This window comes from Ambystoma mexicanum, chromosome 6q (genome assembly GCF_040938575.1).
Source record: "Ambystoma mexicanum isolate Mex_15411 chromosome 6q, UKY_AmexF1_1, whole genome shotgun sequence".
NCBI lineage: Eukaryota > Metazoa > Chordata > Amphibia > Caudata > Ambystomatidae > Ambystoma > Ambystoma mexicanum.
Window position 1 is genome coordinate 1,628,569,992 of NC_090937.1, and position 15,000 is coordinate 1,628,584,991.

The window sequence follows — 15,000 nt, forward strand, 5'->3', positions numbered from 1 at the left end:
AGAAGGCTTGTTTTGTTGCACCTGGGAAGTAAAGTATCTATTTGCGAGAGAGAGAGAATGAGAGAGAGAGACAGAGAGAGAGAGACAGAGAGAGAAGGGGAAGGGGTGTTGGCAGTTAGGGTGTGAGCTAGAGAAATGAGGCCTGTCTGCAAAAGGCCATGGGATGGGAGTGCGTGGTTGCAGGTTGTTTGGCTTTGTAAGGCCTACTGCCCGCTTCACTCGAAACTGGGTCTAGGGTTGTCGGTTTGTAGGCTGTAAAAGCCCAGAAAAGCTCTTGTTCTCCAACCAGCAGAGTGGCGCAGCGGAAGCGTGCTGGGCCCATAACCCAGAGGTCGATGGATCGAAACCATCCTCTGCTAACTTTTTTCAAATTATGTTTTTGTGTCATGGCATTAGGGCACAAAGAGCTGTAAGTGCCTGGATGCAATGTCATTCCTTGAACTTGCTGCCTCGTTCCACTCTTGCGCTAAATAGGAGAGGGTCCCAGCCCAGCCAACAAAATGTACTGTTCAATCAAACCAAACTTAAAACCAAGCTCCTTTTTTAAGGGGTCCCGGGGAAATGTTGGGCTGACCGGCAAGACCTCATGATGCGAACTGCTTCTGCGTCAAACGCAAGCTTTTTTCATTCCCAGCCAATGACTTATTCTTATTTCTAAGGGCCGCTCCATCAGATAGCCCAGACAGGCAGGCGTTGGTGGTATAGTGGTGAGCATAGCTGCCTTCCAAGCAGTTGACCCGGGTTCTATTCCCGGCCAACGCAGATCAAATCTTTAAATTGTTCAAAATGCATTTTTTGGAAATCAGACTCATGCTGAAAGCAAAGCTGACACACTTTTCGTGAAAATCAAAACCCCATCCAGGAAAGGTTCTTGCATCCTAGTTTCTGCAACTGTCTATCGGTGAGGGGATTGAAGCGAGCAGGGCTCCTGGCCCCTCCCCGACAAAGCCCTGACGAAGGCCTGACAAAGGCCTATTCGCCTTGCCCTGACGGGCCTTGGTCCCAGCAGGCCACCGAGCACAGCACCTCAGCCTATTAGAGTGAGGTTTCAGGATCTCTCTCATCCTGTAAACCAACATACTGAAGAAGGTGAAACGTGTGGCTGCGCTCCTCACATGCTGAAGCAGCAGCAGCCCTTTCCCTGAAGCAAAGTTCCTTCATTCCTCCCTCCCATAACCCTTAGCAGGGGATTTATGGTAATTGAGTTGAGTTTCCAAACTGGCCCTTCCTTCCTTCCTTCCCATATCTGCCAGCTCGAGAAGGCTTGTTTTGTTGCACCTGGGAAGTAAAGTATCTATTTGCGAGAGAGAGAGAATGAGAGAGAGAGACAGAGAGAGAGAGACAGAGAGAGAAGGGGAAGGGGTGTTGGCAGTTAGGGTGTGAGCTAGAGAAATGAGGCCTGTCTGCAAAAGGCCATGGGATGGGAGTGCGTGGTTGCAGGTTGTTTGGCTTTGTAAGGCCTACTGCCCGCTTCACTCGAAACTGGGTCTAGGGTTGTCGGTTTGTAGGCTGTAAAAGCCCAGAAAAGCTCTTGTTCTCCAACCAGCAGAGTGGCGCAGCGGAAGCGTGCTGGGCCCATAACCCAGAGGTCGATGGATCGAAACCATCCTCTGCTAACTTTTTTCAAATTATGTTTTTGTGTCATGGCATTAGGGCACAAAGAGCTGTAAGTGCCTGGATGCAATGTCATTCCTTGAACTTGCTGCCTCGTTCCACTCTTGCGCTAAATAGGAGAGGGTCCCAGCCCAGCCAACAAAATGTACTGTTCAATCAAACCAAACTTAAAACCAAGCTCCTTTTTTAAGGGGTCCCGGGGAAATGTTGGGCTGACCGGCAAGACCTCATGATGCGAACTGCTTCTGCGTCAAACGCAAGCTTTTTTCATTCCCAGCCAATGACTTATTCTTATTTCTAAGGGCCGCTCCATCAGATAGCCCAGACAGGCAGGCGTTGGTGGTATAGTGGTGAGCATAGCTGCCTTCCAAGCAGTTGACCCGGGTTCGATTCCCGGCCAACGCAGATCAAATCTTTAAATTGTTCAAAATGCATTTTTTGGAAATCAGACTCATGCTGAAAGCAAAGCTGACACACTTTTCGTGAAAATCAAAACCCCATCCAGGAAAGGTTCTTGCATCCTAGTTTCTGCAACTGTCTATCGGTGAGGGGATTGAAGCGAGCAGGGCTCCTGGCCCCTCCCCGACAAAGCCCTGACGAAGGCCTGACAAAGGCCTATTCGCCTTGCCCTGACGGGCCTTGGTCCCAGCAGGCCACCGAGCACAGCACCTCAGCCTATTAGAGTGAGGTTTCAGGATCTCTCTCATCCTGTAAACCAACATACTGAAGAAGGTGAAACGTGTGGCTGCGCTCCTCACATGCTGAAGCAGCAGCAGCCCTTTCCCTGAAGCAAAGTTCCTTCATTCCTCCCTCCCATAACCCTTAGCAGGGGATTTATGGTAATTGAGTTGAGTTTCCAAACTGGCCCTTCCTTCCTTCCTTCCCATATCTGCCAGCTCGAGAAGGCTTGTTTTGTTGCACCTGGGAAGTAAAGTATCTATTTGCGAGAGAGAGAGAATGAGAGAGAGAGACAGAGAGAGAGAGACAGAGAGAGAAGGGGAAGGGGTGTTGGCAGTTAGGGTGTGAGCTATAGAAATGAGGCCTGTCTGCAAAAGGCCATGGGATGGGAGTGCGTGGTTGCAGGTTGTTTGGCTTTGTAAGGCCTACTGCCCGCTTCACTCGAAACTGGGTCTAGGGTTGTCGGTTTGTAGGCTGTAAAAGCCCAGAAAAGCTCTTGTTCTCCAACCAGCAGAGTGGCGCAGCGGAAGCGTGCTGGGCCCATAACCCAGAGGTCGATGGATCGAAACCATCCTCTGCTAACTTTTTTCAAATTATGTTTTTGTGTCATGGCATTAGGGCACAAAGAGCTGTAAGTGCCTGGATGCAATGTCATTCCTTGAACTTGCTGCCTCGTTCCACTCTTGCGCTAAATAGGAGAGGGTCCCAGCCCAGCCAACAAAATGTACTGTTCAATCAAACCAAACTTAAAACCAAGCTCCTTTTTTAAGGGGTCCCGGGGAAATGTTGGGCTGACCGGCAAGACCTCATGATGCGAACTGCTTCTGCGTCAAACGCAAGCTTTTTTCATTCCCAGCCAATGACTTATTCTTATTTCTAAGGGCCGCTCCATCAGATAGCCCAGACAGGCAGGCGTTGGTGGTATAGTGGTGAGCATAGCTGCCTTCCAAGCAGTTGACCCGGGTTCTATTCCCGGCCAACGCAGATCAAATCTTTAAATTGTTCAAAATGCATTTTTTGGAAATCAGACTCATGCTGAAAGCAAAGCTGACACACTTTTCGTGAAAATCAAAACCCCATCCAGGAAAGGTTCTTGCATCCTAGTTTCTGCAACTGTCTATCGGTGAGGGGATTGAAGCGAGCAGGGCTCCTGGCCCCTCCCCGACAAAGCCCTGACGAAGGCCTGACAAAGGCCTATTCGCCTTGCCCTGACGGGCCTTGGTCCCAGCAGGCCACCGAGCACAGCACCTCAGCCTATTAGAGTGAGGTTTCAGGATCTCTCTCATCCTGTAAACCAACATACTGAAGAAGGTGAAACCTGTGGCTGCGCTCCTCACATGCTGAAGCAGCAGCAGCCCTTTCCCTGAAGCAAAGTTCCTTCATTCCTCCCTCCCATAACCCTTAGCAGGGGATTTATGGTAATTGAGTTGAGTTTCCAAACTGGCCCTTCCTTCCTTCCTTCCCATATCTGCCAGCTCGAGAAGGCTTGTTTTGTTGCACCTGGGAAGTAAAGTATCTATTTGCGAGAGAGAGAGAATGAGAGAGAGAGACAGAGAGAGAGAGACAGAGAGAGAAGGGGAAGGGGTGTTGGCAGTTAGGGTGTGAGCTAGAGAAATGAGGCCTGTCTGCAAAAGGCCATGGGATGGGAGTGCGTGGTTGCAGGTTGTTTGGCTTTGTAAGGCCTACTGCCCGCTTCACTCGAAACTGGGTCTAGGGTTGTCGGTTTGTAGGCTGTAAAAGCCCAGAAAAGCTCTTGTTCTCCAACCAGCAGAGTGGCGCAGCGGAAGCGTGCTGGGCCCATAACCCAGAGGTCGATGGATCGAAACCATCCTCTGCTAACTTTTTTCAAATTATGTTTTTGTGTCATGGCATTAGGGCACAAAGAGCTGTAAGTGCCTGGATGCAATGTCATTCCTTGAACTTGCTGCCTCGTTCCACTCTTGCGCTAAATAGGAGAGGGTCCCAGCCCAGCCAACAAAATGTACTGTTCAATCAAACCAAACTTAAAACCAAGCTCCTTTTTTAAGGGGTCCCGGGGAAATGTTGGGCTGACCGGCAAGACCTCATGATGCGAACTGCTTCTGCGTCAAACGCAAGCTTTTTTCATTCCCAGCCAATGACTTATTCTTATTTCTAAGGGCCGCTCCATCAGATAGCCCAGACAGGCAGGCGTTGGTGGTATAGTGGTGAGCATAGCTGCCTTCCAAGCAGTTGACCCGGGTTCGATTCCCGGCCAACGCAGATCAAATCTTTAAATTGTTCAAAATGCATTTTTTGGAAATCAGACTCATGCTGAAAGCAAAGCTGACACACTTTTCGTGAAAATCAAAACCCCATCCAGGAAAGGTTCTTGCATCCTAGTTTCTGCAACTGTCTATCGGTGAGGGGATTGAAGCGAGCAGGGCTCCTGGCCCCTCCCCGACAAAGCCCTGACGAAGGCCTGACAAAGGCCTATTCGCCTTGCCCTGACGGGCCTTGGTCCCAGCAGGCCACCGAGCACAGCACCTCAGCCTATTAGAGTGAGGTTTCAGGATCTCTCTCATCCTGTAAACCAACATACTGAAGAAGGTGAAACGTGTGGCTGCGCTCCTCACATGCTGAAGCAGCAGCAGCCCTTTCCCTGAAGCAAAGTTCCTTCATTCCTCCCTCCCATAGTCCTTAGCAGGGGATTTATGGTAATTGAGTTGAGTTTCCAAACTGGCCCTTCCTTCCTTCCTTCCCATATCTGCCAGCTCGAGAAGGCTTGTTTTGTTGCACCTGGGAAGTAAAGTATCTATTTGCGAGAGAGAGAGAATGAGAGAGAGAGACAGAGAGAGAGAGACAGAGAGAGAAGGGGAAGGGGTGTTGGCAGTTAGGGTGTGAGCTAGAGAAATGAGGCCTGTCTGCAAAAGGCCATGGGATGGGAGTGCGTGGTTGCAGGTTGTTTGGCTTTGTAAGGCCTACTGCCCGCTTCACTCGAAACTGGGTCTAGGGTTGTCGGTTTGTAGGCTGTAAAAGCCCAGAAAAGCTCTTGTTCTCCAACCAGCAGAGTGGCGCAGCGGAAGCGTGCTGGGCCCATAACCCAGAGGTCGATGGATCGAAACCATCCTCTGCTAACTTTTTTCAAATTATGTTTTTGTGTCATGGCATTAGGGCACAAAGAGCTGTAAGTGCCTGGATGCAATGTCATTCCTTGAACTTGCTGCCTCGTTCCACTCTTGCGCTAAATAGGAGAGGGTCCCAGCCCAGCCAACAAAATGTACTGTTCAATCAAACCAAACTTAAAACCAAGCTCCTTTTTTAAGGGGTCCCGGGGAAATGTTGGGCTGACCGGCAAGACCTCATGATGCGAACTGCTTCTGCGTCAAACGCAAGCTTTTTTCATTCCCAGCCAATGACTTATTCTTATTTCTAAGGGCCGCTCCATCAGATAGCCCAGACAGGCAGGCGTTGGTGGTATAGTGGTGAGCATAGCTGCCTTCCAAGCAGTTGACCCGGGTTCGATTCCCGGCCAACGCAGATCAAATCTTTAAATTGTTCAAAATGCATTTTTTGGAAATCAGACTCATGCTGAAAGCAAAGCTGACACACTTTTCGTGAAAATCAAAACCCCATCCAGGAAAGGTTCTTGCATCCTAGTTTCTGCAACTGTCTATCGGTGAGGGGATTGAAGCGAGCAGGGCTCCTGGCCCCTCCCCGACAAAGCCCTGACGAAGGCCTGACAAAGGCCTATTCGCCTTGCCCTGACGGGCCTTGGTCCCAGCAGGCCACCGAGCACAGCACCTCAGCCTATTAGAGTGAGGTTTCAGGATCTCTCTCATCCTGTAAACCAACATACTGAAGAAGGTGAAACGTGTGGCTGCGCTCCTCACATGCTGAAGCAGCAGCAGCCCTTTCCCTGAAGCAAAGTTCCTTCATTCCTCCCTCCCATAACCCTTAGCAGGGGATTTATGGTAATTGAGTTGAGTTTCCAAACTGGCCCTTCCTTCCTTCCTTCCCATATCTGCCAGCTCGAGAAGGCTTGTTTTGTTGCACCTGGGAAGTAAAGTATCTATTTGCGAGAGAGAGAGAATGAGAGAGAGAGACAGAGAGAGAGAGACAGAGAGAGAAGGGGAAGGGGTGTTGGCAGTTAGGGTGTGAGCTAGAGAAATGAGGCCTGTCTGCAAAAGGCCATGGGATGGGAGTGCGTGGTTGCAGGTTGTTTGGCTTTGTAAGGCCTACTGCCCGCTTCACTCGAAACTGGGTCTAGGGTTGTCGGTTTGTAGGCTGTAAAAGCCCAGAAAAGCTCTTGTTCTCCAACCAGCAGAGTGGCGCAGCGGAAGCGTGCTGGGCCCATAACCCAGAGGTCGATGGATCGAAACCATCCTCTGCTAACTTTTTTCAAATTATGTTTTTGTGTCATGGCATTAGGGCACAAAGAGCTGTAAGTGCCTGGATGCAATGTCATTCCTTGAACTTGCTGCCTCGTTCCACTCTTGCGCTAAATAGGAGAGGGTCCCAGCCCAGCCAACAAAATGTACTGTTCAATCAAACCAAACTTAAAACCAAGCTCCTTTTTTAAGGGGTCCCGGGGAAATGTTGGGCTGACCGGCAAGACCTCATGATGCGAACTGCTTCTGCGTCAAACGCAAGCTTTTTTCATTCCCAGCCAATGACTTATTCTTATTTCTAAGGGCCGCTCCATCAGATAGCCTAGACAGGCAGGCGTTGGTGGTATAGTGGTGAGCATAGCTGCCTTCCAAGCAGTTGACCCGGGTTCTATTCCCGGCCAACGCAGATCAAATCTTTAAATTGTTCAAAATGCATTTTTTGGAAATCAGACTCATGCTGAAAGCAAAGCTGACACACTTTTCGTGAAAATCAAAACCCCATCCAGGAAAGGTTCTTGCATCCTAGTTTCTGCAACTGTCTATCGGTGAGGGGATTGAAGCGAGCAGGGCTCCTGGCCCCTCCCCGACAAAGCCCTGACGAAGGCCTGACAAAGGCCTATTCGCCTTGCCCTGACGGGCCTTGGTCCCAGCAGGCCACCGAGCACAGCACCTCAGCCTATTAGAGTGAGGTTTCAGGATCTCTCTCATCCTGTAAACCAACATACTGAAGAAGGTGAAACGTGTGGCTGCGCTCCTCACATGCTGAAGCAGCAGCAGCCCTTTCCCTGAAGCAAAGTTCCTTCATTCCTCCCTCCCATAACCCTTAGCAGGGGATTTATGGTAATTGAGTTGAGTTTCCAAACTGGCCCTTCCTTCCTTCCTTCCCATATCTGCCAGCTCGAGAAGGCTTGTTTTGTTGCACCTGGGAAGTAAAGTATCTATTTGCGAGAGAGAGACAGAGAGAGAGAGACAGAGAGAGAAGGGGAAGGGGTGTTGGCAGTTAGGGTGTGAGCTAGAGAAATGAGGCCTGTCTGCAAAAGGCCATGGGATGGGAGTGCGTGGTTGCAGGTTGTTTGGCTTTGTAAGGCCTACTGCCCGCTTCACTCGAAACTGGGTCTAGGGTTGTCGGTTTGTAGGCTGTAAAAGCCCAGAAAAGCTCTTGTTCTCCAACCAGCAGAGTGGCGCAGCGGAAGCGTGCTGGGCCCATAACCCAGAGGTCGATGGATCGAAACCATCCTCTGCTAACTTTTTTCAAATTATGTTTTTGTGTCATGGCATTAGGGCACAAAGAGCTGTAAGTGCCTGGATGCAATGTCATTCCTTGAACTTGCTGCCTCGTTCCACTCTTGCGCTAAATAGGAGAGGGTCCCAGCCCAGCCAACAAAATGTACTGTTCAATCAAACCAAACTTAAAACCAAGCTCCTTTTTTAAGGGGTCCCGGGGAAATGTTGGGCTGACCGGCAAGACCTCATGATGCGAACTGCTTCTGCGTCAAACGCAAGCTTTTTTCATTCCCAGCCAATGACTTATTCTTATTTCTAAGGGCCGCTCCATCAGATAGCCCAGACAGGCAGGCGTTGGTGGTATAGTGGTGAGCATAGCTGCCTTCCAAGCAGTTGACCCGGGTTCGATTCCCGGCCAACGCAGATCAAATCTTTAAATTGTTCAAAATGCATTTTTGGAAATCAGACTCATGCTGAAAGCAAAGCTGACACACTTTTCGTGAAAATCAAAACCCCATCCAGGAAAGGTTCTTGCATCCTAGTTTCTGCAACTGTCTATCGGTGAGGGGATTGAAGCGAGCAGGGCTCCTGGCCCCTCCCCGACAAAGCCCTGACGAAGGCCTGACAAAGGCCTATTCGCCTTGCCCTGACGGGCCTTGGTCCCAGCAGGCCACCGAGCACAGCACCTCAGCCTATTAGAGTGAGGTTTCAGGATCTCTCTCATCCTGTAAACCAACATACTGAAGAAGGTGAAACGTGTGGCTGCGCTCCTCACATGCTGAAGCAGCAGCAGCCCTTTCCCTGAAGCAAAGTTCCTTCATTCCTCCCTCCCATAACCCTTAGCAGGGGATTTATGGTAATTGAGTTGAGTTTCCAAACTGGCCCTTCCTTCCTTCCTTCCCATATCTGCCAGCTCGAGAAGGCTTGTTTTGTTGCACCTGGGAAGTAAAGTATCTATTTGCGAGAGAGAGAGAATGAGAGAGAGAGACAGAGAGAGAGAGACAGAGAGAGAAGGGGAAGGGGTGTTGGCAGTTAGGGTGTGAGCTAGAGAAATGAGGCCTGTCTGCAAAAGGCCATGGGATGGGAGTGCGTGGTTGCAGGTTGTTTGGCTTTGTAAGGCCTACTGCCCGCTTCACTCGAAACTGGGTCTAGGGTTGTCGGTTTGTAGGCTGTAAAAGCCCAGAAAAGCTCTTGTTCTCCAACCAGCAGAGTGGCGCAGCGGAAGTGTGCTGGGCCCATAACCCAGAGGTCGATGGATCGAAACCATCCTCTGCTAACTTTTTTCAAATTATGTTTTTGTGTCATGGCATTAGGGCACAAAGAGCTGTAAGTGCCTGGATGCAATGTCATTCCTTGAACTTGCTGCCTCGTTCCACTCTTGCGCTAAATAGGAGAGGGTCCCAGCCCAGCCAACAAAATGTACTGTTCAATCAAACCAAACTTAAAACCAAGCTCCTTTTTTAAGGGGTCCCGGGGAAATGTTGGGCTGACCGGCAAGACCTCATGATGCGAACTGCTTCTGCGTCAAACGCAAGCTTTTTTCATTCCCAGCCAATGACTTATTCTTATTTCTAAGGGCCGCTCCATCAGATAGCCCAGACAGGCAGGCGTTGGTGGTATAGTGGTGAGCATAGCTGCCTTCCAAGCAGTTGACCCGGGTTCGATTCCCGGCCAACGCAGATCAAATCTTTAAATTGTTCAAAATGCATTTTTTGGAAATCAGACTCATGCTGAAAGCAAAGCTGACACACTTTTCGTGAAAATCAAAACCCCATCCAGGAAAGGTTCTTGCATCCTAGTTTCTGCAACTGTCTATCGGTGAGGGGATTGAAGCGAGCAGGGCTCCTGGCCCCTCCCCGACAAAGCCCTGACGAAGGCCTGACAAAGGCCTATTCGCCTTGCCCTGACGGGCCTTGGTCCCAGCAGGCCACCGAGCACAGCACCTCAGCCTATTAGAGTGAGGTTTCAGGATCTCTCTCATCCTGTAAACCAACATACTGAAGAAGGTGAAACGTGTGGCTGCGCTCCTCACATGCTGAAGCAGCAGCAGCCCTTTCCCTGAAGCAAAGTTCCTTCATTCCTCCCTCCCATAACCCTTAGCAGGGGATTTATGGTAATTGAGTTGAGTTTCCAAACTGGCCCTTCCTTCCTTCCCATATCTGCCAGCTCGAGAAGGCTTGTTTTGTTGCACCTGGGAAGTAAAGTATCTATTTGCGAGAGAGAGAGAATGAGAGAGAGAGACAGAGAGAGAGAGACAGAGAGAGAAGGGGAAGGGGTGTTGGCAGTTAGGGTGTGAGCTAGAGAAATGAGGCCTGTCTGCAAAAGGCCATGGGATGGGAGTGCGTGGTTGCAGGTTGTTTGGCTTTGTAAGGCCTACTGCCCGCTTCACTCGAAACTGGGTCTAGGGTTGTCGGTTTGTAGGCTGTAAAAGCCCAGAAAAGCTCTTGTTCTCCAACCAGCAGAGTGGCGCAGCGGAAGCGTGCTGGGCCCATAACCCAGAGGTCGATGGATCGAAACCATCCTCTGCTAACTTTTTTCAAATTATGTTTTTGTGTCATGGCATTAGGGCACAAAGAGCTGTAAGTGCCTGGATGCAATGTCATTCCTTGAACTTGCTGCCTCGTTCCACTCTTGCGCTAAATAGGAGAGGGTCCCAGCCCAGCCAACAAAATGTACTGTTCAATCAAACCAAACTTAAAACCAAGCTCCTTTTTTAAGGGGTCCCGGGGAAATGTTGGGCTGACCGGCAGGACCTCATGATGCGAACTGCTTCTGCGTCAAACGCAAGCTTTTTTCATTCCCAGCCAATGACTTATTCTTATTTCTAAGGGCCGCTCCATCAGATAGCCCAGACAGGCAGGCGTTGGTGGTATAGTGGTGAGCATAGCTGCCTTCCAAGCAGTTGACCTGGGTTCGATTCCCTGCCAACGCAGATCAAATCTTTAAATTGTTCAAAATGCATTTTTTGGAAATCAGACTCATGCTGAAAGCAAAGCTGACACACTTTTCGTGAAAATCAAAACCCCATCCAGGAAAGGTTCTTGCATCCTAGTTTCTGCAACTGTCTATCGGTGAGGGGATTGAAGCGAGCAGGGCTCCTGGCCCCTCCCCGACAAAGCCCTGACGAAGGCCTGACAAAGGCCTATTCGCCTTGCCCTGACGGGCCTTGGTCCCAGCAGGCCACCGAGCACAGCACCTCAGCCTATTAGAGTGAGGTTTCAGGATCTCTCTCATCCTGTAAACCAACATACTGAAGAAGGTGAAACGTGTGGCTGCGCTCCTCACATGCTGAAGCAGCAGCAGCCCTTTCCCTGAAGCAAAGTTCCTTCATTCCTCCCTCCCATAACCCTTAGCAGGGGATTTATGGTAATTGAGTTGAGTTTCCAAACTGGCCCTTCCTTCCTTCCTTCCCATATCTGCCAGCTCGAGAAGGCTTGTTTTGTTGCACCTGGGAAGTAAAGTATCTATTTGCGAGAGAGAGAGAATGAGAGAGAGAGACAGAGAGAGAGAGACAGAGAGAGAAGGGGAAGGGGTGTTGGCAGTTAGGGTGTGAGCTAGAGAAATGAGGCCTGTCTGCAAAAGGCCATGGGATGGGAGTGCGTGGTTGCAGGTTGTTTGGCTTTGTAAGGCCTACTGCCCGCTTCACTCGAAACTGGGTCTAGGGTTGTCGGTTTGTAGGCTGTAAAAGCCCAGAAAAGCTCTTGTTCTCCAACCAGCAGAGTGGCGCAGCGGAAGCGTGCTGGGCCCATAACCCAGAGGTCGATGGATCGAAACCATCCTCTGCTAACTTTTTTCAAATTATGTTTTTGTGTCATGGCATTAGGGCACAAAGAGCTGTAAGTGCCTGGATGCAATGTCATTCCTTGAACTTGCTGCCTCGTTCCACTCTTGCGCTAAATAGGAGAGGGTCCCAGCCCAGCCAACAAAATGTACTGTTCAATCAAACCAAACTTAAAACCAAGCTCCTTTTTTAAGGGGTCCCGGGGAAATGTTGGGCTGACCGGCAAGACCTCATGATGCGAACTGCTTCTGCGTCAAACGCAAGCTTTTTTCATTCCCAGCCAATGACTTATTCTTATTTCTAAGGGCCGCTCCATCAGATAGCCCAGACAGGCACGCGTTGGTGGTATAGTGGTGAGCATAGCTGCCTTCCAAGCAGTTGACCCGGGTTCTATTCCCGGCCAACGCAGATCAAATCTTTAAATTGTTCAAAATGCATTTTTTGGAAATCAGACTCATGCTGAAAGCAAAGCTGACACACTTTTCGTGAAAATCAAAACCCCATCCAGGAAAGGTTCTTGCATCCTAGTTTCTGCAACTGTCTATCGGTGAGGGGATTGAAGCGAGCAGGGCTGCTGGCCCCTCCCCGACAAAGCCCTGACGAAGGCCTGACAAAGGCCTATTCGCCTTGCCCTGACGGGCCTTGGTCCCAGCAGGCCACCGAGCACAGCACCTCAGCCTATTAGAGTGAGGTTTCAGGATCTCTCTCATCCTGTAAACCAACATACTGAAGAAGGTGAAACGTGTGGCTGCGCTCCTCACATGCTGAAGCAGCAGCAGCCCTTTCCCTGAAGCAAAGTTCCTTCATTCCTCCCTCCCATAACCCTTAGCAGGGGATTTATGGTAATTGAGTTGAGTTTCCAAACTGGCCCTTCCTTCCTTCCTTCCCATATCTGCCAGCTCGAGAAGGCTTGTTTTGTTGCACCTGGGAAGTAAAGTATCTATTTGCGAGAGAGAGAGAATGAGAGAGAGAGACAGAGAGAGAGAGACAGAGAGAGAAGGGGAAGGGGTGTTGGCAGTTAGGGTGTGAGCTAGAGAAATGAGGCCTGTCTGCAAAAGGCCATGGGATGGGAGTGCGTGGTTGCAGGTTGTTTGGCTTTGTAAGGCCTACTGCCCGCTTCACTCGAAACTGGGTCTAGGGTTGTCGGTTTGTAGGCTGTAAAAGCCCAGAAAAGCTCTTGTTCTCCAACCAGCAGAGTGGCGCAGCGGAAGCGTGCTGGGCCCATAACCCAGAGGTCGATGGATCGAAACCATCCTCTGCTAACTTTTTTCAAATTATGTTTTTGTGTCATGGCATTAGGGCACAAAGAGCTGTAAGTGCCTGGATGCAATGTCATTCCTTGAACTTGCTGCCTCGTTCCACTCTTGCGCTAAATAGGAGAGGGTCCCAGCCCAGCCAACAAAATGTACTGTTCAATCAAACCAAACTTAAAACCAAGCTCCTTTTTTAAGGGGTCCCGGGGAAATGTTGGGCTGACCGGCAAGACCTCATGATGCGAACTGCTTCTGCGTCAAACGCAAGCTTTTTTCATTCCCAGCCAATGACTTATTCTTATTTCTAAGGGCCGCTCCATCAGATAGCCCAGACAGGCAGGCGTTGGTGGTATAGTGGTGAGCATAGCTGCCTTCCAAGCAGTTGACCCGGGTTCGATTCCCGGCCAACGCAGATCAAATCTTTAAATTGTTCAAAATGCATTTTTTGGAAATCAGACTCATGCTGAAAGCAAAGCTGACACACTTTTCGTGAAAATCAAAACCCCATCCAGGAAAGGTTCTTGCATCCTAGTTTCTGCAACTGTCTATCGGTGAGGGGATTGAAGCGAGCAGGGCTCCTGGCCCCTCCCCGACAAAGCCCTGACGAAGGCCTGACAAAGGCCTATTCGCCTTGCCCTGACGGGCCTTGGTCCCAGCAGGCCACCGAGCACAGCACCTCAGCCTATTAGAGTGAGGTTTCAGGATCTCTCTCATCCTGTAAACCAACATACTAAAGAAGGTGAAACGTGTGGCTGCGCTCCTCACATGCTGAAGCAGCAGCAGCCCTTTCCCTGAAGCAAAGTTCCTTCATTCCTCCCTCCCATAACCCTTAGCAGGGGATTTATGGTAATTGAGTTGAGTTTCCAAACTGGCCCTTCCTTCCTTCCTTCCCATATCTGCCAGCTCGAGAAGGCTTGTTTTGTTGCACCTGGGAAGTAAAGTATCTATTTGCGAGAGAGAGAGAATGAGAGAGAGAGACAGAGAGAGAGAGACAGAGAGAGAAGGGGAAGGGGTGTTGGCAGTTAGGGTGTGAGCTAGAGAAATGAGGCCTGTCTGCAAAAGGCCATGGGATGGGAGTGCGTGGTTGCAGGTTGTTTGGCTTTGTAAGGCCTACTGCCCGCTTCACTCGAAACTGGGTCTAGGGTTGTCGGTTTGTAGGCTGTAAAAGCCCAGAAAAGCTCTTGTTCTCCAACCAGCAGAGTGGCGCAGCGGAAGCGTGCTGGGCCCATAACCCAGAGGTCGATGGATCGAAACCATCCTCTGCTAACATTTTTCAAATTATGTTTTTGTGTCATGGCATTAGGGCACAAAGAGCTGTAAGTGCCTGGATGCAATGTCATTCCTTGAACTTGCTGCCTCGTTCCACTCTTGCGCTAAATAGGAGAGGGTCCCAGCCCAGCCAACAAAATGTACTGTTCAATCAAACCAAACTTAAAACCAAGCTCCTTTTTTAAGGGGTCCCGGGGAAATGTTGGGCTGACCGGCAAGACCTCATGATGCGAACTGCTTCTGCGTCAAACGCAAGCTTTTTTCATTCCCAGCCAATGACTTATTCTTATTTCTAAGGGCCGCTCCATCAGATAGCCCAGACAGGCAGGCGTTGGTGGTATAGTGGTGAGCATAGCTGCCTTCCAAGCAGTTGACCCGGGTTCGATTCCCGGCCAACGCAGATCAAATCTTTAAATTGTTCAAAATGCATTTTTTGGAAATCAGACTCATGCTGAAAGCAAAGCTGACACACTTTTCGTGAAAATCAAAACCCCATCCAGGAAAGGTTCTTGCATCCTAGTTTCTGCAACTGTCTATCGGTGAGGGGATTGAAGCGAGCAGGGCTCCTGGCCCCTCCCCGAAAAAGCCCTGACGAAGGCCTGACAAAGGCCTATTCGCCTTGCCCTGACGGGCCTTGGTCCCAGCAGGCCACCGAGCACAGCACCTCAGCCTATTAGAGTGAGGTTTCAGGATCTCTCTCATCCTGTAAACCAACATACTGAAGAAGGTGAAACGTGTGGCTGCGCTCCTCACATGCTGAAGCAGCAGCAGCCCTTTCCCTGAAGCAAAGTTCCTTCATTCCTCCCTCCCATAACCCTTAGCAGGGGATTTA

General features: G+C 50.1%; 7 non-coding genes across 7 annotated transcripts; all 7 read left to right on the forward strand.

The window, feature by feature from the left end:
- Nucleotides 1–1,947: 1,947 nt before the first annotated feature.
- TRNAG-UCC (transfer RNA glycine (anticodon UCC)) lies at nucleotides 1,948–2,019 on the forward strand. The gene has a single exon. It is a non-coding gene; the product is annotated as a tRNA-Gly (tRNA).
- A 2,442-nt stretch (nucleotides 2,020–4,461) lies between these two features.
- On the forward strand, nucleotides 4,462–4,533 carry TRNAG-UCC (transfer RNA glycine (anticodon UCC)). Its single transcript has one exon. It is a non-coding gene; the product is annotated as a tRNA-Gly (tRNA).
- A 1,185-nt stretch (nucleotides 4,534–5,718) lies between these two features.
- On the forward strand, nucleotides 5,719–5,790 carry TRNAG-UCC (transfer RNA glycine (anticodon UCC)). The gene has a single exon. It is a non-coding gene; the product is annotated as a tRNA-Gly (tRNA).
- A 2,426-nt stretch (nucleotides 5,791–8,216) lies between these two features.
- On the forward strand, nucleotides 8,217–8,288 carry TRNAG-UCC (transfer RNA glycine (anticodon UCC)). Its single transcript has one exon. It is a non-coding gene; the product is annotated as a tRNA-Gly (tRNA).
- A 1,184-nt stretch (nucleotides 8,289–9,472) lies between these two features.
- On the forward strand, nucleotides 9,473–9,544 carry TRNAG-UCC (transfer RNA glycine (anticodon UCC)). The gene has a single exon. It is a non-coding gene; the product is annotated as a tRNA-Gly (tRNA).
- Nucleotides 9,545–13,239: 3,695 nt separating this feature from the next.
- On the forward strand, nucleotides 13,240–13,311 carry TRNAG-UCC (transfer RNA glycine (anticodon UCC)). Its single transcript has one exon. It is a non-coding gene; the product is annotated as a tRNA-Gly (tRNA).
- A 1,185-nt stretch (nucleotides 13,312–14,496) lies between these two features.
- TRNAG-UCC (transfer RNA glycine (anticodon UCC)) lies at nucleotides 14,497–14,568 on the forward strand. The gene has a single exon. It is a non-coding gene; the product is annotated as a tRNA-Gly (tRNA).
- The last annotated feature ends 432 nt before the right edge of the window (nucleotides 14,569–15,000 follow it).